Here is a 24025-nt window from a genome sequence, read left to right as displayed (position 1 = left end):
AGCCCCACCCAGCCCATGCACCCCCCAGCCGAGCCTAGCCTCAGCCCACCCACATCCCCCCCAGCACCCCTGCCATCCCCCAGCCCAGCCCATGCACCCCTTAGCACCCCTGCCTGCCCCCAGCCCAGCCTGTGCTCCCATTCAGAGTCCCTAGCTAGACTTCTCCCAGCCACTTGTCTGAAGCCCAGGCTGCAGGAGCTCTCAGGGGAGCACAGTGGGTCTCAACTCTTGCCAGATGATACCAGGCCCAGCCTGTCCCAGTCCCTTCCTCCTCCTCCACAAGAGATAACCCCAGCCCCATTGACACAGCACAACGCAGCCTGACTCACCAAGTATCCCTGCAGCTGGCCCTGGTGACACGGAGGTGCAGGTGGCTGGGCTGAGGGCTACGGGGGCCCGGAGATGTGGGGCACGTGGCCCCAGTGCCAGCTGCTCCTGCCTCAGTCTCTGAATGCTGCCTCTCCCGCCCTCAGGCCTGGCAGCACCTCAGCATCACAGCCCCGCCCGCCCAGTAATGAAATGAAAGAGCGAATCCCATAGGACAAGACCTGGGCCACCCAGCTCCTGCTCCATGCACTGCCTGGCTGTCTGCAGAAGGTGCAGCGCATCAGAAGGGATGCATAGGCAGCCGTGCCGCAGACAGGGCAGAGGCAGAGTTGTAGGTGGGGAAGGAGTTCCCTCCCGGGCCCAGTCACACGTCTCTGCACAAACACCAGCCGTGGCTCCTGGGGCTCGGCTCCTGGGACAAGCACCAAGTGCTAATCTCTTGTTAGCTAGCCCAGGATCTTCAGCAGGCTCACACAGACGCCCTGGACCGGCCCAGCATGCAGCCCTCCCCATGCCTTGCTAGGCACCACCGACTCTCCAGGACGGTGAACAGTGAGGTGGCAAAATTTGCAGATGATACAAAACTACTCAAGACAGTTAAGTCCAAAGCTGACTGTGAAGAGCTACAAAGTCTCACAAAACTGGGTGGCTGGCAACAAAATGGCAGATGAAATTCAATGTTGATAAATGCAAAATGATGCACATTGGAAAACACTGGGGAGAGGCATTGGCCTGCTAAACCCAGGGTTGTGAGTTCAATCCTTGAGGGAGCCATTTAAGGATCTGGGGCAAAAACTGGGGATTGGTCCTGCTTTGAGCAGGGGGTTGGACTAGATGACCTCCTGAGGTCCCTTCCGACCCTGATATTCTATAATTCTTTACATATACAATGATGGGGTCTAAATTAGCTGTTACCACTCAAGAAAGAGATCTTGGAGTCACTGTGGATAGTTCTCTGAAAACATCCATTCAGTGTGCAGCAGCAGTCAAAAAAGAGAACAGAATCTTGGGAATCATTAAGAAAGGGATCGATAATAAGACAGAAAATATCATATAAATCCATGGTACGCCCACACCTTGAATACTGCCTGCAGATGTGGTCGTCCCATCTCAAAAAAAGATATATTGGAATTGGAAAAGGTTCAGAAAAGGGCAACAAAAATTATTAGGGGTATGGAACAGCTTCCGTATGAGGAGAGATTAATAAGACTGGGACTTTTCAGCTTGGAAAAGAGACATCTAAGGGGGGATATGATTGAGGTCTATATAATCATGACTAGTGTGGAGAAAGTAGATAAGGAAGTGTTAATTACTCTCCCTCATAACACAAGCACTAGGGGTCACCAAATGAAATGAATAGGCATCAGGTGTGAAACACACAAAAGGAAGTATTTCTTACCACAACACACAGTCAACCTGTGGAACTCTTTGCCAGAGGATGTTGTGAAGGCCAAGACTATAACAGGGTTCAAAAAAGAACTAGATAAGTTCATGGAGGATTGGTCCATCAATGACTATTAGCCAGGATGGGCAGGAATGGTGACCCTAGCCTCTGTTTGCCAGCTGGGAATGGGCGACTGGGGATGCATCACTTGATGACTCCCTGTTCTGTTCACTCCCTCTGGGGCCCCTGGCATTGGCCACTGTCAGCAGAGAGGACACTGGGCTGGAGGGACCCTTGGTCTGACCCAGTCTGGCCACTCACAGGTTCTGCGCAGAGTAGCAGGGAGAAAAGAGGGGGAAGGAGAAGTGGCTCTACCCAGGCCCAGATTGGGTCCCAGTCGTAGCAGCCATACTAGAGAACATGCCCCAGTGCAGGAGGGGACTGAGACAGCTTCCTGGGGCTGCCCACTGATGGAGGTTTTAAAGATTTTAAAGAATCCTTATTGAGGTTACAGGGACAAACTATCCCGATGTGTAGAAAGAATAGTAAATATGGCAGGCGACCAGCTTGGCTTAACAGTGAAATCTTTGCTGATCTTAAATACAAAAAAGAAGCTTACAAGAAGTGGAAGGTTAGACAAATGACCAGGGAAGAGTATAAAAATATTGCTCAGGCATGCAGGAGTGAAATCAGGAAGGCCAAATCACACCTGGAGTTGCAGCTAGCAAGGGATGTTAAGAGTAACAAGAAGGGTTTCTTCAGGTATGTTAGCAACAAGAAGAAAGTCAAGGAAAGTGTGGGCCCCTTACTGAATGAGGGAGGCAACCTAGTGACAGAGGATGTGGAAAAAGCTAATGTACTCAATGCTTTTTTTGCCTCTGTCTTCACGAACAAGGTCAGCTCCCAGACTACTGCACTGGGCAGCACAGCATGGGGAGGAGGTGACCAGCCCTCTGTGGAGAAAGAAGGTTCGGGACTATTTAGAAAAGCTGGACGTGCACAAGTCCATGGGGCCGGATGCGTTGCATCCGAGAGGGCTAAAGGAGTTGGCGGATGTGATTGCAGAGCCATTGGCCATTATCTTTGAAAACTTATGGTGATCGGGGGAAGTCCCGGACGACTGGAAAAAGGCTCATGTAGTGCCCATCTTTAAAAAAGGGAAGAAGGAGGATCCGGGGAACTACAGGCCAGTCAGCCTCACCTCAGTCCCTGGAAAAATCATGGAGCAGGTCCTCAAGGAATCAATTCTGAAGCACTTAGAGGAGAGGAAAGTGATCAGGAACAGTCAGCATGGATTCACCAAGGGCAAGTCATGCCTCATTAATCTAATTGCCTTCTATGATGAGATAACTGGTTCTGTGGATGAAGGGAAAGCAGTGGACGTGTTGTTCCTTGACTTTAGCAAAGCTTTTGACACAGTCTCCCACAGTATTCTTGCCGGCAAGTTAAAGAAGTATGGGCTGGATGAATGCACTATAAGGTGGGTAGAAAGTTGGCTAGATTGTCGGGCTCAATGGGTAGTGATCAATGGCTCCATGTCTAGTTGGCAGCCGGTGTCAAGTGGAGTGCCCCAGGGGTTGGTCCTGGGGCCAGTTTTGTTCAATATCTTCATAAATGATCTGGAGGATGGTGTGGATTGCACCCTCAGCAAGTTTGCAGACGACACTAAACTGGGAGGAGTGGTAGATACGCTGGAGGGTAGGGGTAGGATACAGAGGGACCTAGACAAATTGGAGGATTGGGCCAAAAGAAATCTGATGAGGTTCAGCAAGGACAAGTGCAGAGTCCTGCACTTAGGATGGAAGAATCCAATGCACCGCTACAGACTAGGAGCCGAATGGCTCGGCAGCAGTTCTGCGGAAAAGGACCCAGGGGTGACAGTGGACGAGAAGCTGGATATGAGTCAACAGTGTGCCCTTGTTGCCAAGAAGGCCAATGGCATTTTGGGATGTATAAGTAGGGGCATTGCCAGCAGATCGAGGGACGTGATCGTTCCCCTCTATTCGACATTGGTGTGGCCTCATCTGGAGTACTGTGTCCAGTTTAGGGCCCCAGACTACAAGAAGGATGTGGAAAAATTGGAAAGAGTCCAGCAGAGGGCAACAAAAATGATTAGGGGACTGGAACACATGGCTTATGAGGAGAGGCTGAGGGAGCTGGGATTGTTTAGTCTGTGGAAGAGAAGAATGAGGCGGGATTTTATAGCTGCTTTCAACTACCTGAAAGGGGGTTCCAAAGAGGATGGATCTAGACTGTTCTCAGTGGTAGCTGATGACAGAACAAAGAGTAATGGTCTCAAGTTGCAGTGAGGGAGATTTAGGTTGGATATTAGGAAAAGCATTTTCACTAAGAGGGTGGTGAAACACTGGAAAGCATTTTCACTAGGGAGGTGGTGGAATCTCCTTCCTTAGAAGTTTTTAAGGTCAGGCTTGACAAAGCCCTGGCTGGGATGATTTAGTTGGGGATGGGTCCTGCTTTGAGCAGGGGGTTGGACTAGATGACCTCCTGAGGTCCCTTCCAACCCTGATATTCTATGATTCTATGAGGTCCTAGCAGTACTGGGAGATCTAAGTACAGGGAGGTCCTCCCCCTGGGATCTGAAGCTGGCCACAGGGCTTGCTCCATCATCATCAGTTTAAATTTGATCTTCCTGTTTTTTGGGGGATCTACCCTTGAAGGAAGTGAATATCTCGCACTTACTAGGGATATTGGTATCACCCAGACAGCACAGACAGTGGGAATGCCCATCGCTGACTGGAATAGCCACATGATAAGAGAGTCACCTTTAGCATCCCGGCAAGTGAAAGAAAGAAAGAATGAAAGAAAAGGGAACAGCTGATCCAACAACTACAAACACTATATACTAACCAACTTCTGAATACTAGCGGAGAACAGGCCCAGCTGTAGGTCCCATCTCAGGCTGAAGGCTATTGAGAAGGAGCTGAGGGCAATTCACCCACGCAGCCCCATATAGCCTTGGTGCGGGTGTGGGGGACATGTGCAAGCTGGAACCGGCACTGCGACCAAAAATCTCTGATCAAAGGCACAGGGCGCAGATGAACCTGAAGTGGAGCATCCACAGGGACACCCTTGAAGAACTGCTAGTTTTTAATCCATTTAATGTGTGACATAATTAATTTTATATTGTTCTAGGTTTTTAATCAAAATGTCTTATGGTATCAAGTCAAATGCCTTACGGAAGTCTAAATACATTACATCACCACTATTACTTTTATCAGCCAAACTTGTAATCTCATAAAAAAAATCAAGTCAGTTTGACAGAATCTACCTTCTAAAAGCCCATGTTAATTACATTAGCCTCCCTTAGTTCTTTATTAATTGACTTCAGTAGCAGCTGTGCCCCTGTCTTGTCTGTGATCGGTGTCAAACTGACAGGCTTATAATTTACCTGGGTCATCCCAGTTACTCTTTTTAAAAATTGCACATTAGCTTTGTTCCAGTCTTCTGGAACTTCCCCAGTGCTCCAAGACTTATTGAAAATCAACATTAACAGTCCAGTGAGCTCCTCACGCACACAAGTTATCTGGACATACTGATTTTAAAATGTCTAACTTTAGTAGCTTCTGTTTAACATCCCTGAGTGATACTAATGGAATGGAAAGAGTGTTATCACCATCTGATGAGACTGCATCATCTGTTCTTCCCCAAATATTGAACAGAAATATTTATTGAACTCTTCTGCTTTTTCCACATTATTATTGATAATTTGACGATTCCCATCTAGTGGTTCATCTACAGACCAATACCACTTTTTTGTTCCTAATATATTTAAAAAACTCCTTCTTATTGTCCTTAACTCTGCTGGCCATAAAGTTCGCCTTGTGTCCTTTGCCTTCCCTTATCAATTGATACAGTGTCTAACTTCTGATTAATATTCACTACTATCAACTTCCCCTTTTTATCTATTTAATCAATCATCTATCTACCTAAACTGCCTTCTCTTCCCCTCTAATCCAGGTTGTTTTTTTAAGCAGCACAGCCTTCTTCCTCAATTGTGGGGCTGTGGGTTTTTGGGCATCTAGTAAGATGTTCTTAAACTAGTCCCAATTATCATTCACATTTTTCTGATTAAATTCTTCCTCCCAGCTGATCTGGCTCATAATTGTTTTCAGCTTTGTGAAACTGGCCCTATTAGAGCACCAAGTACATTTATTACTGGTCTCGACTTTATTCTGCTTGGACATTATAAATGGGATCAAGTCATGAGCACTTGTACCTTAGTTACCATTAATTTTTGGTTCTGCAATCAGTTCTTTATCTGCTAGAACAAGGTCTAATAACGAATTCCCCCACATTGGCTGCAACACTTTTTGAGTTAGGAAACGTCTTAAAAATTCCAAGGATGTTTTCGTCCTCCAGCATAAGACCCCCAGGATCACAGTGTTTCTGTTGCCTACACATTATAGACAGGTGCATAAGGAGGGCATCATCCTGGTCCCTAGTGTGATTTGGTGATCGGTAGCAGACACTAACTAGTACCCCAGTACCCCTAGTGACTATTGATAAACGTAGGCCTCAGTTTGTGGTTTGAGATTTTGTTTTGTATTGTAATCATTTGTTTCCACCACTCTCGCATGTCTAGTTGAATCTCTATTTGTTCTTAAATAACGCTGCTGTTATTTTATTACAAGTGCTCACAAATGCTGTGTGATTTACAGGAGCGACGACTGAAGGTAAAACTGGGAAACTGGGGCATGCTGCTCCCCTTTGGGGCAGAGGAGCTGGGATTCCTGTGAGCAGCCAGTGTCAGGGGCTGGATATCACAGGGGAAGGCTTCAAAGGGAGTCAGGGACTGGGGTGCACCTGCACTGCAAAGTCAGGGCTGATCTACCCCAGAGGACAGTGCTTGAGTGGCTCACAGGCTGGTAGTGTTAGGGATCTGGCACCCAGCCACCCTGGGCAAGGCCCCTGGCACTCTATACCTCAAAGTAACTCCCTGGAACCCCCATAGTCCCCACTGCAATAGGATTATGATGTTTTGTACAAAGGGTGCCTTGTGAGGTATCATTTGGTGAGTCTGGATTGGCTGAACACTAATAACCTGGTGGCTAGTATGTGCTCTCATGGTACGTGAAGTTATGAAGTATTGCTGTATGTGTTACAGTTACAACAAGGGAATGTAAGAACGGCCACACTGGGTCAGACCAATGGTCCATCTCGCCCAGTGTCCTGTCTCCGCAGTGGCCAATGCCAGGTGCCCCAGAGGGAACATAATCATCAAGTGATCCATCTCGAAGGCAGCACATACACAATGGAGGCTGCTTGACCATAGGGACTGCCTGACCCCCACGTCACAGCAGGATCTTTCTAGCAGCTGGGAGAAGGTATAAAAAGAGAGACAGTGACACCATTTGGCCTCTCTCTTCCCCTAGCCCCCTGCCATCTCAACACCTGGAGGGAAACGTGGAAGACAAAGACTTAGAACTGGGGAGTTTGGTCTCAGGCTGGAAAAGGGTCCAGTCTGTGTATTGAGGATCTGTAACCTGCTTGTACCAGCTGTCAAGGTGAGAAAAACTGTTTGATTCAACTCTTGCTTAGACTAAAAGTTTTTGAATTTAGAATGCGCGTTTCTATTTTTATTTCTCAAGGTAACTAACTTGGACTTTGTGCCTACCACTTACAATCTCTCTGTCGTTAATAAACTTATTTTAATGCTCTATCCTTACCAGTGAGTTTGTCTAAAGTGCTTGGGGAATCTGCTTAGATTACAAAGACTGGTGCATGTCCACTTTCCTTTGACGTAGTGGCGAACTAGATAATGAACTTACACAGGCCAGGCTTCTGACCAGTGCAGTTCTGGGGTGCAAGGCTGGGCAGTTGGGAGAATTGGCTGGGGCCTCCTTGCTGATGGTCCATGAGTAAGGCTGAGAGTCTGTCATGGAGGTCACAGATTCCGTAACTTTCTGGGACCTCCGTGACTTCTGCAGCAACCGGTGAGGCTGGCTCCGGGGCTGCCCGAACAGCTCAGGCAGCCCCTGGGCCAGCTGCACCGGCTGCTGCTGGGGCAGTCTGAGGCCACTGTCCCCCCCGCCCCAACACACACACAGAGCAGTAGTTTGGGTGTGTGAGGGAGCTCAGGGCTGGAGCAGGGGGTTGGGGTGGTGCTTACCTCATGGAGGGGGGGTGGGGGGAAGGGCTTGAAGCACCCGGAATGGCCCTGCAGCTCCTAGGCAGAGGGGGCAGGGGGCTCTGCATGCTGCCCCCGTCTGCTCGCCCCTGCAACTCCCATTGGCTGCAGTTTCTGGCCAATGGGAGCTGCGAAGCCAGTGCTCATGGAAGGGCAGCGTGCAGAGCCCCCGGCCTTCCCTCTCCCTAGGAGCTGCAGAGACATGCCGGCTGCTTCCAGGGAGCCATGCGGAGTCGGGTAGGGAGCCTGCCAGCCCAGCCAACCCTGCGCCCCAGCATCAGAGGGGGTCCCGGGCCACACGCTACCGCCTGCCCCCCCCAACACCAGAGGGGGTCCCAGGATGCCCCCCGCAGCACCCCCGGCCCAAGTTTTAGTTAGAGGTATATAGTACAAGTCATAGACAGGCCACAGGCCGTGAATTTTTGTTTACTGTCTGTGACCTGTCCATTACTTTTACTAAAAATATCCATGACTAAAACGTAGCCTTATCCATGAGTGGCTGGGAAATCATCCAGGTACCTCAGCTGGGTGTGTCCCTGCCTGTGGCTGGCTGTGTAAGTGCAGGGCCTGTCAGAGGTCTATAGCTTGACGCAGCATCACAGTGTGAGAGACAGCCCAGGCTGGTGGGTTTGGAGGGCTCAGCAGTCCCACAGCCCAGGTTTCACCCTGGGGACCCCGTCACCGCTACCCCTCGCTAGAGGCAGTGGGGAACAAGGTGACCCACAATCCTGGGTACCCCAAGAACTGTCACAAGCCCCAGGCAGCAGCCCCATGCTCCGAGGTGCAGCGTTAGCGCTTATGGCACTGGATGGCTTGGGACATGGCTAATGTGCGACAGAGCCTTTCCCCGGTAGGGCACCACTTCGAACAGCGGGCTTCTCTCACCACGGACGTCAGGCCAGCACCACCACAGAGTTAAATAGGCACAGCTTTTTAGAGCCAAGGTTTATGGTTAGCTCAGCAAGTAATTTACATTAAAACCACACCCACAGCTGAACTAGCAATGGAAGCTGGGCAGCGTGACCCTTGGAAAGCCCAGCTGACTGTACCCAGAGGATGATCCTCAGGAGACCCCATGCCACACTTGGGTTTCCTTGGAGGTGCACACGAGGGAGTGCTTGAGAGAAAGTCACCTTCCCTGCTGCTGGCACAGAGCAGCCCATCCATGGCCAAACTCCACTTTCCTCCTCCCTCCTTCCCAATGGCAGAGCAGGACAGGGAGCTGCCACAGTCACACCAGAGAGCATAGCAGATCTGAGCTCCCCATCCCATGCCCTGCTCCACACGATCTCCTTAGACAACAGAACTAGATGCTACAGTGCTGGAGGTGGGTACCAAGGGACGCTGGACACAGAGTGAGCGCTGCCCAGTGTACCTGCCCCACAGGCATTAAGCACATCTCACCCCAGGAATGGCTCAGCCCTCACTCACACCAGCCTAAGTTCTGGTGACCATCCCTCCCCCCAGTTGTGCACCAGGCCCCAGCCCCAGCCTGCTCTCTCCCAGCCAGGAGAACGTGTCCCTGGGTTCTACACTGCTTGTCTGATGTGGGGGAATGAGGATGGGTGCCGTGCTCCCGTTCAACCTGCCCCCACCTCTCAGTGACAGCCTGGCTCCAAGGCTTTGCAGTCTTGCCCAGGCAAATCCCCCGCGACCCTGTGAAATGCTCTAACGCATCAGCTGTGATGAGTCTCCCATTTGGTTTATTTAACTGACACTTGACAATGTCTGGAACCTGCCACCCCTGCCCAGCAAGCACTTGGCAGCCCTGTCTCCAGGGGCAGAGGCAGAGAAGCGTTCTCTAGGTAAAGCCACACACACACACAACAACCCAGTACAGTCAACACAGCTCCGCCGGGCAGGGGAAATGGAGCCACATGAGGGATGGGAACAGAGTTATGGCAGTTTCTGATCCAGGGACGGGCTCACGCTGCAAAGGCTCAAAGGGAAGGTTCCCTGCCAATGAAAACTGACCCATCTGTCCTCAGATCCACTTTCATACCAACCACTGTGTGCATGAATGTGCACCCCCTTTTGCCTTCAGCTATTCTTGGCTGCTGGGGCCCACTGCACCCAAGTGTGAGAACTGCCCACAATGCTGGAGGGCTTGAAGCCCCCTTCCCCTCCCACACCCTATACCCCACATTTCATCCAGCTCGATAGGGAAACACCATGAAAATGGGGCCTCGCCAGTCACCAGGAGACACTGGCCAGCGGGGATGGAGAGGTAGCTAGGAGGCCTTTCCCATCTAAGGGACACTAGTTCCAATCTAGCTCCAGGCTGAGAGGGGGCTTGGGGATGGAATATTTCATTGCTAGGTCTAATCTAGGGGTTCTCAAACTTCACTGCACCAAGACCCGCTTCTGACAACAAAAATTACTACACGACCGCGGGAGGGGGACCAAAGCCCAAGCCTGCCTGAGCCCCACTGCCCTGGACAGGGGGCCGAAGCCAAAGCCTGAGCCCCACCACCCAGGGTTGGGGGTCCAAAGCCGAAGCCCAAGGGCTTCAGCCCCAGGCGGGGCACCTGTAACCTTTGCCCTGCCACGCAGGGCTGAAGCCCTCTGGCTTTGGCTACTGCCAGTGGGGCTCAGGCTTCAACTTTGCCCCGGACCCCAGGAAGTCTAAGACCAGCTGTGGCGACCCTATTAAAACAGGGTCCCGAGCCACAGTTTGAGAACTGCTGGAAATCTGACCTCAGGTCAGCAGTGCTGGAATGGTGCTGCCATCTGGTGGCTACTTGTGATTTTGGTGAAGTGGAGTGTGCACAGGATGACCCAGAAGGCAGGTGACACATCACAAACGGCATTAAGTGGCCCCTCATTAGCAGTCTCAGCAGAGAGAGCAGGGAGTGACTGAGCGCCGGAGACCAAGCTCCAGAAGACAGTCCCTCCAGGGCACAGCTAAGGCTGGGGAGCAGCGTGCTGGGGCTCCTTGCCCTGCCAGTGAAGGGTCCTGTTCTATGGAGCAGGGTCTGTTCCACACAGCACCTTTCCCCAGTGCTCCGTTCAGTGGCTAGAACTACTGCGTAGCAGGTGCAGTGAATCCAAGGACACAGGGAGGCTTGAAAAACATGCCAAGGACCCAGAAACTGATCCAGCTAAACAGTAAGTGAATAAAAATCAATCCCATTAGCATAAAAGTGAAAGAGTGAACACGACAAGCCGGGAGCGGTGTCCCCGACTGGCCCACAGCTGTGTCAGCAGCACCTGCACAAAGACACCGCAGAGCCTTGCTAGGGCAAACTGCAGCGAGAGTCCTGCAATGGCACAAGGGTCATTACCTGCCCCTCGTGATCCATAGTCCTTCAGCCCTAGCAGGCATGACTTGCCTACAGAGTTTGAAATGAATGTCTCCTGGCTGCACACAAGCTGTTGGCTCAGCCCAGGCAGCGTCCAGTCCGTACCCAGGACTTTGCTTGGGAGTGCACGTGACACACAGTGTGCACAGCAAGGGGCCTGTCTGAGACAGTGAGCATGTGACACAGGGCAGACTGGAAATGTGCCACAAATGGAAACTCGCATCTCATCTATCCTACCTGCCTGCAAGCGCAGGCGAAGGAGAGACCCGACAGTATTGTTACTAATCAGCAACGCATGGACAGAGACTGTCTTGGCCTGTGGCTCCGAATGGAACTGCCCCAGCACAAGGAGCAGCCCGCTGACCTGGGGCTCCTTGAGAAGGGAATGCCAAGTGCCATGGTGTTGCAGGCAGGGCATCCCACTCCCCTTTCCTCAGTGAGTCCAGCGCATGCAGCTTGTCCCCTCTGGACGGAGCAGCCAGCAGAGCTGGGTGAGACTGGAGGTTACACAGAAAGTTGGGGCTTGGCAGGAATGTGACAGGATGGACACTTCTAAAGCAAGCTGATCTCTTCAGGGATTTGATGAGATTAGTTCAGTCACGTGAAAACAGCTGTTCTAGCAGCTGTTGGAATTAGATTCAGGTGAATTCACTGCGCTGCCTGTTACACCTTGTACCAGTGAAACTGTATTTCCATTTAAATTACGTTACTGGGAAGGGAAGCCGCCAGACCCTGCCATACATATGGATATGGTTCGGCTAGGGAATGGGGGAGCTGTGCGCGCACTGGCTATAGATCTCCCAGCAAAGCGCCAGCCCGCCCAGCAGCAGAACCCACTCCCACAGCCCCGGAGGGGGATTTTAGTGGTGCAGATAAAGACTTTTCATTGCAACTTTCCCTAGCACAGGGGTTCTCAGACTGGGGGTCGGGACCCCTTGGGGGTCACGAGGTTATTACATGGGGGGTCGCGAGCTGTCAGCCTCCACCCTAACCCCCGCTTTGCCTCCAGCATTTATAATGGTGTTAAATATAAACAAAGTGTTCTTAATGTATCGGGGGGGGGGTCGCCCTCAGAGGCTTGGTATGTGAAAGGGGTCACCAGGACAAACTCTGAGAACCCCTCCCCGAGCAGGATTGCAGCAGGCAGATGAGCTGCCCCGTTGTCACATGACTGGCTGGGTTACCTGGGATGTCACAACCCCACCACCCAGCAGTGAGCTGTTTGCAGCTGCCTGAAATCCAACTGCACCAGCAACAAACCAGCAACCAAGCGCAGTGATTGCGGACGTCTCCAGCCGATGGATCTTACAAGAAATAAACTTCCAGGGGGCTCAGGGCTCCTGGTGGTGGGAAGATGGGGTTCAGGGGCATGAAGGAAATGGTCTCCTCTCCAGCCTCGACAGAGGCCATCCTGCCCCACACTCATGTCTGTTCCAAATGCTGCTGCACAGATACATGACCTAGCTCATAGCTCTGACTCAGTTCCCCCTCCCCTGGTTCACCCTTCAGCATCACATCAGACACAAACCCCTCATCTCCACATCCACGGCCTGTCCCACCCCACCACCTGATCATCTCCCAGACACCACTGGGCCAACTCCACCTTCGCCCTGCCAATGGGACAGCAGACACTGGGCACTTGCAGCAGTTCACACCTTTGCACTTTCTGCCTGGCTGCCCTTACACGCAGGGCGAGCTCCCCTTAAGCTCTGCAAGGCAACCTCATCCATCTAGCTCCCTCTGCCGCCAGGCCTACAATAACCACCCAGCTTCACCAAGACGATTTTCCGTCTCCCTGCCGCTTTGCCATCTGTCTGTTGCACCCCTGCTCTCCCATCTCACACGTGGCCAGTGAGCTCCTGGGGCAGGGACTGTCCCCGTTACATGCTTGCACAACACCTAGTATGATGGAGCCCTGGCCTCTTGGCACTACTGTAAAACCAATAACCACAGCAATCAGGCATGTGGAGAAGGAAAAGGAGAAAGAGGATTTTTTGGGGGAGGGGGGAAGAGAGAATGCAGAGCATGGGGAAGATGTGGCTTCGACCCGCTTTTGCCATAATACCTACAAGAAACCAACCAGTGAGTGACTGCTGAGCTGGGGGGATGGCTGGAGAGTAGAGGCTGAAGCTATAAACATACCAACACACACCAAAGCAAAGGTCTGCGTGTGCTTAACGATTGGGGGTGTTGCCCTCTTAGACACAGGGCTTCCGATGGCACTGGTCATCTTGTCCTTGAGCTCTTCCAGGGGAGAAGCATTGCGCTCTGTGTCTGTGCTCCCCCAGCAGCGGGAACTCAATCCTCCCCGGCCTCAAGGCACTGCTGTCAGACAGGTCATAATCCTAAGGGACTGGGGAGGGGGCTGAACGAGGCAGCTGGGAGTCAGGGCAGAGAAGAGAGAGTCACAGGCAGAAGTGTGGGAGGAGGGGGTGTTTCAGGCCTTGTCAGGAATTGTCACATCTGAATCTAATACATATGGGGACTGCAAACCACTCCGAGTAGCTGTGAGCAGGGCCCTGCATGCCGCTGCCCCGGGATCCGGACATGCCAGGCTGCGCAGCGCCAAGCTCTGGATCAAACTCCCACAGCCATGGTAAGGGGCTCCCCCTGCAGGCACTGTTATGGCCCTGGCTGTGCGGCAGCCACCAACCCAGCCGGACCCAGGGCTGGATGTGCCAAGTCTCCTTGGCAGGGTTATTCTGTCCAGACTTGGAGGCAGGAGGAGCCTTCACCACACATAAGAACCACCCAGCTCTGCCGCCAGCAGGGGCTCTTTTCCAAGGCCAGACCTGCGTACCCCCAACCCCCACCACAGGCCCTATCCTGCTGCAAATGTAACGTGGACAGACCCCGGTTGTCAGCAGGCAGGATTGAACCTGGGACCTCTGGAGCTTAGTGCATGAGCTTCTACCGCATGAGTTAAAAGCCATATGGCGGCTGTAGAGCAGACTCATAATCTTTCTCTTTAAGTGGTCTCAGTGCCACTAGATGGGACAGAGCCCCTGTGACGAAGCGGGACTATTCTTAATGTTTCCTTTGAACATTGTGGGGTTGCCTCAGTTTCCCCTAGGCAGTTCTTAAGTATCTAGGGGGTGGGATAAGGGTGTATGATCCTTGCAGAGCCCTAGAGAGCAGGTGTGTGCAGGGATCTGGACAGAGAATGGCCGACACCCTGTTTCCTGGCAACTGATGGCCTGGTCCCTTCCCCCTGCAAGGTGATAGCTAAAGGGTTGGAGAACAAAGGAATCAGGTGACCTCCTGGCCCGGGAAAAGGGAAAACCCAGAGGAGGGGGGGCTAGAGAGAGTTTCAGTTTGGGGCTGGCTGGAGACATGGAGTGAAGGGCAGATGTGGTTGTCTGGCTCACTGCCCCCCAAAATGGACCCAGCTGAGGGGTCCTGTTCTCTGCACCTACAAGCTCTGTGTTAGACCATGTTCCTGTCGTCTAATAAACCTCTGTTTTACTGACTGGCTGAGAGTCCCGTCTGACTGCGGAGTTGGGGGGCAGGACCCTCTGGCTTCCCCAGGACCCCGACTGGGCAGAATCGCTGTGGGAAGCGCACGGAGGGACAGAGGATGCTGAATGCTCCAAGGTCAGACCCAGGAAGGTGGAAGCTGTGTGAGCTGTTTGCCCTGCAGACAGGCTGCTCACAGAAAGGAGACTTCCCCAGACTCCTGCCTGGCTTCATAGGGAGCGGTTCCAGAGCATCACCCGGGGACGCCGTGACAGCCCACACCTAGGAGATGTGTGGGTTACACATGCACACAGCCAGCCTACCTCACAGACCCCACTACTCAGCCCTTCAGAGCTTTGCAGGCCAGACGGGACCTCCTCTGTAAACACAGGCCAGGGAACAGGGCCAGTTTCCTCTGTCCTGATTGCACTAAATTTTGTTTGGCTAAAGTACCTCCCAGACAGGCCTCCAGTCCTGGTTTCAAGACACCAAGAAGAGGGAGAATCCACCCTTCCCTTGGGAGCTGGTTCCAACAGTAACTCACCCTGGGTGAGAACAATTTGCCTGACCTCTCCTGTGTGTCTGGTGTCACGGAGTGTGATTGAGTCCGGGCCCTGCACCCCTCTTCCTGGGATTCACCGTGACTCTCAGTCAGCCAGTAAAACGGAAGGAATAGGAACACAGCATAAAACAGAGCTTGTGGGTACAACCAGGACCCCTCAGTCAAGTCCTTCTGGGGGGCAGGGAGCTTAGACCCCAGCCCTGGGGTTCCCTGCATTCCACCCCCAGCCCCAAACTGAAACCAGCGCCCCCCATCAGGCTCTCTCCTGCAGCCTGTGTCCAGTTCCCCAGGCAGAGCTGTTACCCCCCCACCCCGTCCTGGCTCAGGTTTCCGGCTCTCAGGTCTCCCGTCCCCAGTGAAACCCCCTGCCACATTCCCAGGTCAACCCTCCCTGCTGCCTCACACCTGGTTCAGCTTCTAGCCAGGGTCTGGTTTCACCTCCCCCTCTTAAAGGGCCCTTAGGGCCCGGGAGCTTCTCCCAGCCAAGGTGCTAATGCCCCATGGCCAAGCCACCCTCCGTCCATCCCCTTTGTGCGGCGCTAAGCGGAGCCAGTTCCCGAGACTCCTGCCGGGGGCTTTCTCCAGCCCCCCAGTCACTTCCCCGCTCCAGCTCTTCAACATCCCTTTCCAAGTGCTGCCCGAGAGCTGGGCGCCGGCTTCAGCCCCGCACAGGAGCCCCCGTTACTGCCTAGCGCCCCGGCCTCGCCCCGACTCCCCCGCGGTCACTCCCGCTCCGAACCCGGGGCTCGCCTGCCGTGCCCGCCCCCGCTACACAAGCCCAAGCCCAGCACACGCCCCCTGCCCCTGCCCCTCCTCCGGGCTCGCCTGCCCCCGCCCCAGGCTCGCCACCGGCCCGGGCTGCCCCAGCTCCGCCGTCCCGCTGATGACACATCACTTGGCACCGACCTGCCTCCCGGCTCCGCCCCCTCCTCCCCGGCCCGGCCCGGCCCGGCCGCCAGCGCAGCCCGGCTCGCGGCCCTGGAGCTGCCGCTGCCCAGCCCGGGCGCAGGAGCTGCCCGTCCCCGAGCTGCCGCGGCGCCTGGGCTCGGCCGCCCGCTCCGCTCCGCCCCGCCGCGGGGCCAGGTGAGGGGCCGTGAGCGGCCGCGCTGCGAGCGGGGAGACGGCGCCGTGGGCACGGGGACATGGGGGCGCAGGGCACGGGGGGAGAGCAGGGCGCGGGGACATGGGGGCGCAGGGCACGGGGGGAGAGCAGGGCGCGGGGGGAGAGCAGGGCGCGGGGACATGGGGGCGCGGGGACATGGGGGCGCAGGGCACGGGGGGAGAGCAGGGCGCGGGGGGAGAGCAGGGCACGGGGACATGGGGGCGCGGGGACATGGGGGCGCAGGGCACGGGGGGAGAGCAGGGCACGGGGGGAGAGCAGGGCGCGGGGACATGGGGGCGCAGGGCGCGGGGGGAGAGCAGGGCGCGGGGACATGGGGGCGCAGGGCACGGGGGGGAGAGCAGGGCGCGGGGACATGGGGGTGCAGGGCACGGAGGGAGAGCAGGGCGTGGGGACATGGGGGCGCAGGGCACGGGGGGGAGAGCAGGGCGCGGGGACATGGGGTCGCAGGGCGCGGGGGGGAGAGCAGGGCGCGGGGGACATGGGGGCGCAGGGCACGGGGGGGAGAGCAGGGCGCGGGGACATGGGGGCGCAGGGCACGGGGGGAGAGCAGGACGGGGGGAGAGCAGGGCGCGGGGACATGGGGGCGCAGGGCACGGAAGGAGAGCAGGGCGCGGGGACATGGGGGCGCAGGGCACGGGGGGAGAGCAGGGCGCGGGGACATGGGGGCGCAGGGCACGGAAGGAGAGCAGGGCGCGGGGACATGGGGGCGCAGGGCACGGGGGGAGAGCAGGGCGCGGAGACATGGGGGCACAGGGCACGGGGGGAGAGCAGGGCGCGGGGACATGGGGGCGCAGGGCACGGGGGAGAGCAGGGCGCGGGGGGAGAGCAGGGCGCGGGGACATGGGGGCACAGGGCACGGGGGGAGAGCAGGGCGCGGGGACATGGGGGCGCAGGGCGCGGGGGGGAGAGCAGGGCGCGGGGACATGTGGGCGCAGGGCACGGGGGGAGAGCAGGACGGGGGGAGAGCAGGGCGCGGGGACATGGGGGCGCAGGGCACGGAAGGAGAGCAAGGCGCGGGGACATGGGGGCGCAGGGCACGGGGGGAGAGCAGGGCGCGGAGACATGGGGGCGCAGGGCACGGGGGGAGAGCAGGGCGCGGGGACATGGGGGCGCAGGGCACGGGGGAGAGCAGGGCGCGGGGGGAGAGCAGGGCGCGGGGACATGGGGGCACAGGGCGCGGGGGGAGAGCAGGGCGCGGGGACATGGGGGCGCAGGGCGCGGGGGGGAGAGCAGGGCGCGGGGACATAGGGGCGCAGGGCACGGGGGGGAGAGCAGGGCGCGGGGACATGGGGGCGCAGGGCACGGGGGGAGAGCAGGACGGGGGGAGAGCAGGGCGCGGGGACATGGGGGCGCAGGGCACGGAAGGAGAGCAGGGCGCGGGGACATGGGGGCGCAGGGCACGGGGGGAGAGCAGGGCGCGGAGACATGGGGGCGCAGGGCACGGGGGGAGAGCAGGGCGTGGGGACATGGGGGCGCAGGGCACGGGGGAGAGCAGGGCACGGGGACATGGGGGCGCAGGGCACGGGGGGGAGAGCAGGGCGCGGGGACATGGGGGCGCAGGGCACGGGGGGGAGAGCACGACGGGGGGAGAGCAGGGCGCGGGGACATGGGGGCGCAGGGCACGGGGGGAGAGCAGGGCGTGGGGACATGGGGGCGCAGGGCACAGGGGGAGAGCAGGGCGCGGGGACATGGGGGCGCAGGGCACGGGGGGGAGACTAGGGCGCGGGGACATGGGGGCGCGGGGACATGGGGGCGCAGGGCACGGGGGGAGAGCAGAGCGCGGGGACATGGGGGCGCAGGGCACGGGGGGGAGAGCAGGACCGGGGGAGAGCAGGGCGCGGGGACATGGGGGCGCAGGGCACGGGGACATGGGGGCGCAGGGCACGGGGGGAGAGCAGGGCGCGGGGACATGGGGGCACAGGGGACGGGGGGGAGAGCAGGGCGCGGGGACATGGGGGCGCAGGGCGCGGGGACATGGGGGCGCAGGGCACGGGGGGGAGAGCAGGGCGTGGGGACATTGGGGCGCAGGGCACGGGGGGAGAGCAGGGCGCGGGGACATGGGGGCGCAGGGCACGGGGGAGAGAGCAGGGTGCGGGGACATGGGGGCGCAGGGCACGGGGGAGAGAGCAGGGTGCGGGGACATGGGGGCGCAGGGCACGGGGGAGAGAGCAGGGTGCGGGGACATGGGGGCGCAGGGCACGGGGGAGAGCAGGGCGCGGGGACATGGGGGCGCAGGGCACGGGGGAGAGCAGGGCGCGGGGACATGGGGGCGCAGGGCACGGGGGGAGAGCAGGGCGCGGGGACATGGGGGCGCAGGGCACGGGGGGGAGAGCAGGGCGCGGGGACATGGGGGCGCAGGGCACGGGGGAGAGAGCAGGGTGCGGGGACATGGGGGCGCAGGGCACGGGGGGGAGAGCAGGGCGCGGGGACATGGGGGCGCAGGGCACGGGGGGAGAGCAGGGCGCGGGGACATGGGGACGCAGGGCACGGGGGGGAGAGCAGGGCGCGGGGACATGGGGGCGCAGGGCACGGGGGGGAGAGCAGGGCGCGGGGACATGGGGGCGCAGGTCACGGGGGGGAGAGCAGGGCACGGGGGGAGAGCAGGGCGCGGGGACATGGGGGCGCAGGGCATGGGGGGGAGAGCAGGGCGCGGGGACATGGGGGCGCAGGGCACGGGGGGGAGAGCAGGGCGCGGGGGACATGGGGGCGTGGGGACATGGGGGCGCAGGGCACGGGGGGGAGAGCAGGGCGCGGGGACATGGGGGCGCGGGGACATGGGGGCGCGGGGACATGGGGGCGCGGGGACATGGGGGCGCAGGGCACGGGGGGGAGAGCAGTGCGCGAGGACATGGGGGCGCAGGGCACGGGGGGGAGAGCAGGACCGGGGGAGAGCAGGGTGCGGGGACATGGGGGCGCAGGGCACAGGGGGAGAGCAGGGCGCGGGGACATGGGGGCGCAGGGCACGGGGGGGAGAGCAGGGCGCGGGGACATGGGGGCGCAGGGCACGGGGGGGAGAGCACGACGGGGGGAGAGCAGGGCGCGGGGACATGGGGGCGCAGGGCACGGGGGGGAGAGCAGGGCGCGGGGACATGGGGGCGCAGGGCACGGGGGGGGAGAACAGGGCGCGGGGACATGGGGGCGCAGGGCACGGGGGGGAGAGCAGGGCGCGGGGACATGGGGGCGCAGGGCACGGGGGGGAGAGCAGGGCGCGGGGACATGGGGGCGGAGGGCACGGGGGGGAGAGCAGGGCGCGGGGACATGGGGGCGCAGGGCACGGGGGGAGAGCAGGGTGCGGGGACATGGGGGCGCAGGGCACGGGGGGGAGAGCAGGGCGCGGGGACATGGGGGCGCAGGGCACGGGGGGGAGAGCAGGGCGCGGGGACATGGGGGCGCGGGGACATGGGGGCGCAGGGCACGGGGGGGAGAGCAGGGCGTGGGGACATGGGGGCGCAGGGCACGGGGGGGAGAGCAGGACCGGGGGAGAGCAGGGTGCGGGGACACGGGGGCGCAGGGCACAGGGGGGAGAGCAGGGTGCGGGGACATAGGGGCGCAGGGCACAGGGGGGAGAGCAGGGCGCGGGGACATGGGGGCGTGGGGACATGGGGGCGCAGGGCACGGGGGGAGAGCACGACGGGGGGAGAGCAGGGCGCGGGGACATGGGGGCGCAGGGCACGGGGGGAGAGGAGGGCGCGGGGACATGGGGGCGCAGGGCACGGGGGGAGAGCAGGGCGCGGGGACATGGGGGCGCAGGGCACGGGGGGAGAGCAGGGCGCGGGGACATGGGGGCGCAGGGCACGGGGGGAGAGCAGGGCGCGGGGACATGGGGGCGCGGGGACATGGGGGCGCAGGGCACGGGGGGGAGAGCAGGGCGCGGGGACATGGGGGCGCAGGGCGCGGGGGGAGAGCAGGGCGCGGGGACATGGGGGCGCAGGGCGTGGGGGGAGAGCAGGGCGCGGGGACATGGGGGCGCAGGGCGCGGGGGGAGAGCAGGGCGCGGGGACATGGGGGCGCAGGGCGCGGGGGGGAGAGCAGGGCGCGGGGACATGGGGGCGCAGGGCGCGGGGGAGCCCGGGGGGAGCGCAGGGCACGGGGGGGTGAAGGGGCACAGGGGGAGCACAGGGACATGGGGCTGCAGGTATGGAGAGCCCAGGGGGAGCGCAGGGCATGGAGGGAGCCCAGGGGGAGCGCAGGGCATGGGGAGGAACCCGGGGGGGGCACAAGGCACGGGGGGAGTGAAGGGGCCCAGGGGGAGCACAGGAACATGGGGCTGAAGGTATGGGGAGCCCGGGGGGTAGCGCACGGACAGGGGGAGCCCAGGCTACGCAGGGCACGGGGAGCGTACAGGATCATGGGGCTGCAGGTATGGGCAGCCTGGGGGGAGCGCAGGGCATGGGGGGGAGCCCAGGGGAGCGCAGGGCATGGGGGGAGCCTGGGGGTGGGGGAGCCCAGGGCACGGGGGAGCATACAGGACAGGGGGCTGTGTGGGAGGAAGGGACACAGGACTCCGGGGCATGGGGAGTGGGTGAGTCACAGGGCATTAGGAGCTGGGGGCCATGAGAAGCCTGGGGGGACCCCAGGGACAGGGGGCTGCGGGGCAGGGGGAGTGCAGGGTATGGGGAGTCCGGGGACCCGGGTCTGTAGGGGGAGCTAAAAGGTATTAGGAGCCAGGGGGCATGGGGAGCCTGGGGCTGGTGTTGCGATGTCCTAGGGACAACAGGTCCACAGGACCCAGTTTCTGAGCCACAGGTCCCTTGAATCAAGATGGGTGGAGCCTGGGTGCCAGGTTTTGCCCTCTGAGGGGCACTGGCTCTGTCCGCACTGCCTGGTCAGTGCCCTGGGGAGTGGCTCAGAAAGCTGCAGTCATGGAACCAGCTCCAGCTCAGTGCCAGGCCTTATGTACTCCCATTGGGGTCACAGGGGCTGGGTGGGGGAGCAAGGATGGGTGAGCAGTGCTGGGGAAACCACTGGTGGCCAGGGTGGTCACACGAGGCTGGTGAGGGTCACTGGGGCTGGAAGGGCCTGGGTGGGGTAGTTGGCTGGGTGAGGAGTTTGCTGAGCTCTGACCTACACTCCCTGTTTCAAAGGGTACGTGAGGTGCCCAGCCTTGTGAGGTCTGGGACCCTTGAGCTGTAGGACCCCATCCGCTCCCAGGCACTGGGGCAGGGTTGGGTCCTTTCCATCTGCTGCTAGTGTTTGGCCGATGGGGCTCCCAGCACTTCTCCGGGGGAGTCTCTCTCCCTCCCCATTGCTCTGGTTGAGGGAGCAGCAGAGTAAACAGATTCCAAAAGGGGAACCTGCTGGGAGCATCTCTAGCCCTTGCTGACTTGACACCCCTCTGCATGTCCCCCCCGTCGCCCCTCCTTTGGAGTGGGCTGGAAGGAGCCATGTGCTAGCAGAAGGGACAGAGGCTGCCCACACTGAATGAACCTGGCCCTGGTAGCTCGGCTGCCTTGGCTTTTCCCTGTTCAGTCTGGCCTCTGGGGAATAGCACTGGCTCAGTACCACCTTCTGGGGGTGCTGCAAACCCCTGGCTTTGTCCTGTCATGTCAGGGAGGTAGCCAGGAAACACTGGTTCTGGGGAGAGATCCCCATACCTGCCCTTTCCTTCCTTGGAGTGAGGGCATGGTGGCTGCAGCCCAGTCTAGACAGGAGACGTAGCCCCTGGCTGGAGGAGCTGGAGGCTCCAGGAAGAAATAAATCTGCCCCAGCTTCTCGGACTAGTGACTTTTGCTGTTGGAAAGACCAAAGTTCCCTGGATAGCTCGTGTCCGCGCCCTCTGCTCAAGCTGCCCTTTCTCGCTGCCTCAGCCTGTTTCAGCCTCCATCTCTGCTCAAAGAAAAGGAGGACTTGTGGCACCTTAGAGACTAACAAATTTATTTGAGCATAAGCTTTCGTGAGCTATAGCTCACTTCATCGGATGCATCTCTGCTCAGTCACTAACGTGTGGGAGATCCAGGGAGAGCGTGCCAGTCCAGAGAGCTACCACCTCCCTCTCTGCTGTCCCTCTTCAGGAGACATGTCCATCAGCTGAGACCCACGTGTGCTTCTGTCTCACCCTGGTCCTGGGCCTGTCACTTTCTGAGCTGTGCATTCCTGACCCGTGGGTCCGAGGTTAGACGCCATTTCTGCTAGCGGGTGTTTCCGGCAGCTTTTTGTGCTGTGTCCTGGTTGGGGCCTTTGTGCTTGAGAACTAGGAACAGAGCAGGGCCTCAGAAGCGATTGAAGTGGTTGGTTTCCAGAGACCTCTCTACCATCCCTGCCCCCACTACCAACCTTGGCAAAGAGTGCCAGAGGCAGGGAATCCTCAGGAGAGGCTCTGGGGAGGTGACACTGATGCTAAGAGCAGGGACTGTCAAGACCCTGAGGAAAGAGAGGGTGCAATGGTGCCATTTTCTTCCTTTCATGGGTCAGGTGGGGATAAGTGACAGAGGGTATGTGTAACCAGCATGGACTGGCCTACCCAGCTGGCCTGAATGCTGCTAGCGTGGGTAACAACAGTGCAGCATGGGAGTGTGTGCCTCGGGGCCATGCCAGGCTTTCCTGCTTGCGCTGACGCACACACTGCATTGTCTTCACTACTGCTGTTCCCAGTGCTAGCCGGGTAATTCAGCCTGTGCCCAGCTTGTTCTGTGGAGAGATACCCTAACCAATCCAAAGAAGCCAGGCAGCAGGAACTGGGCTCGCCTTGTGAGTGTCACCAGCCAGGGAACACAAAATCCTTGGTGCCAAAGTGAGAACCGTCTCTTGGGGAGCACACATGCTCTCCTGGAACCAAATGCTCCAACCCAAGCTGCTGTCCCCCTTGGCATGTTCTGAAGAAGTGAGAGTGAGTCTCCTTGGAGAGCCGCACTTAGCCCAAGTAACCTCTCTTTGCCTTCAAGGACTGCTAGCAGAGATCCCCTCTCCATAGCACTACCCTGAGGGGTGGGTCTCAGGGGAACTGTGATGCTGGTCCCCTGAATTGCATTCTTTAGCTCAGGAAGTATATCCTAGGCAGCCACCAGACATAACTGAGAGACTACTCATTTTGAGGCGTGCTTTAGATCTGGTGGGATGTGTTCTAAATCTGTCAGGTACACCTCCAAGGTTGTAACAGGTTTGAATGCAGAACCTCATTGAGTCAGATATCTCTGAGCAGAGGTCATCTTCCTCACGGATTACTATAATTATTTAGGATTTACACTATGGTAATACTCAGAGGCCACAAATAATCTAGGACAGTGTTTCTGAACTTTTTTGATACCAGGCACTGGCTTGCTGCCTTCCTAAACTGCGTCAGGGAGATCTCAGGGACCAGCGCTGGCCCACGGACCAGTCATTGAGAAACACTGATCTAGGGAATTTACTTCTCTCTAGAAAATAATGGAGGACCCTTTTTCATCTAAAAATGTTTCAATGTTTCATCTAAACAATGTATCCTGGCTTCCCTGCTAATGAATATGGTTTAGGGAAGCACACAGGTAAAATGAGGGATTGATTATGAGATGGGATTCTCTTTAGGGTCAGGTTTCAGAGTGGTAGCTGTGTTACTCTGTATCAGCAAAAAAAAAAGAGGAGGACTTGTGGCACCTTAGAGACTAACAAATTTATTGGCATCAGCTTTCGTGGGCTAAAACCTTGTGTAAAAGCTTATGCCCAAATACATTTGTGAGTCTCTAAGGTGCCACAAGTACTCCTAATTTTCTTTAGGGCCAGAAATTGTGCAGTCAGCATAGAGTCATCT

The 24025-nt window shown here is 58.3% G+C and overlaps 2 protein-coding genes across 3 annotated transcripts in view; one reads left to right on the top strand and one right to left on the bottom strand.

Moving 5' to 3' along the window:
- LOC144264379 (dedicator of cytokinesis protein 2-like) overlaps positions 1-24025 on the bottom strand; it is a 336931-nt gene that overhangs the window by 83941 nt on the left and 228965 nt on the right. The window lies entirely within an intron of this gene.
- LOC144264380 (uncharacterized) overlaps positions 16128-24025 on the top strand; it is a 35162-nt gene continuing 27264 nt past the window's right edge. For both annotated transcript variants that reach the window (XM_077816136.1, XM_077816135.1), the window contains exon 1: positions 16128-16262. The gene's annotated coding sequence lies outside the window, so the exon portion shown is untranslated. The remainder of the gene's footprint in view (positions 16263-24025) is intronic.

The sequence above is a fragment of the Eretmochelys imbricata genome, chromosome 4 (assembly GCF_965152235.1).
Source record: "Eretmochelys imbricata isolate rEreImb1 chromosome 4, rEreImb1.hap1, whole genome shotgun sequence".
In the NCBI taxonomy this organism is placed as follows: domain Eukaryota; kingdom Metazoa; phylum Chordata; order Testudines; family Cheloniidae; genus Eretmochelys; species Eretmochelys imbricata.
This window is presented reverse-complemented; position numbering and strand designations above follow the sequence as displayed.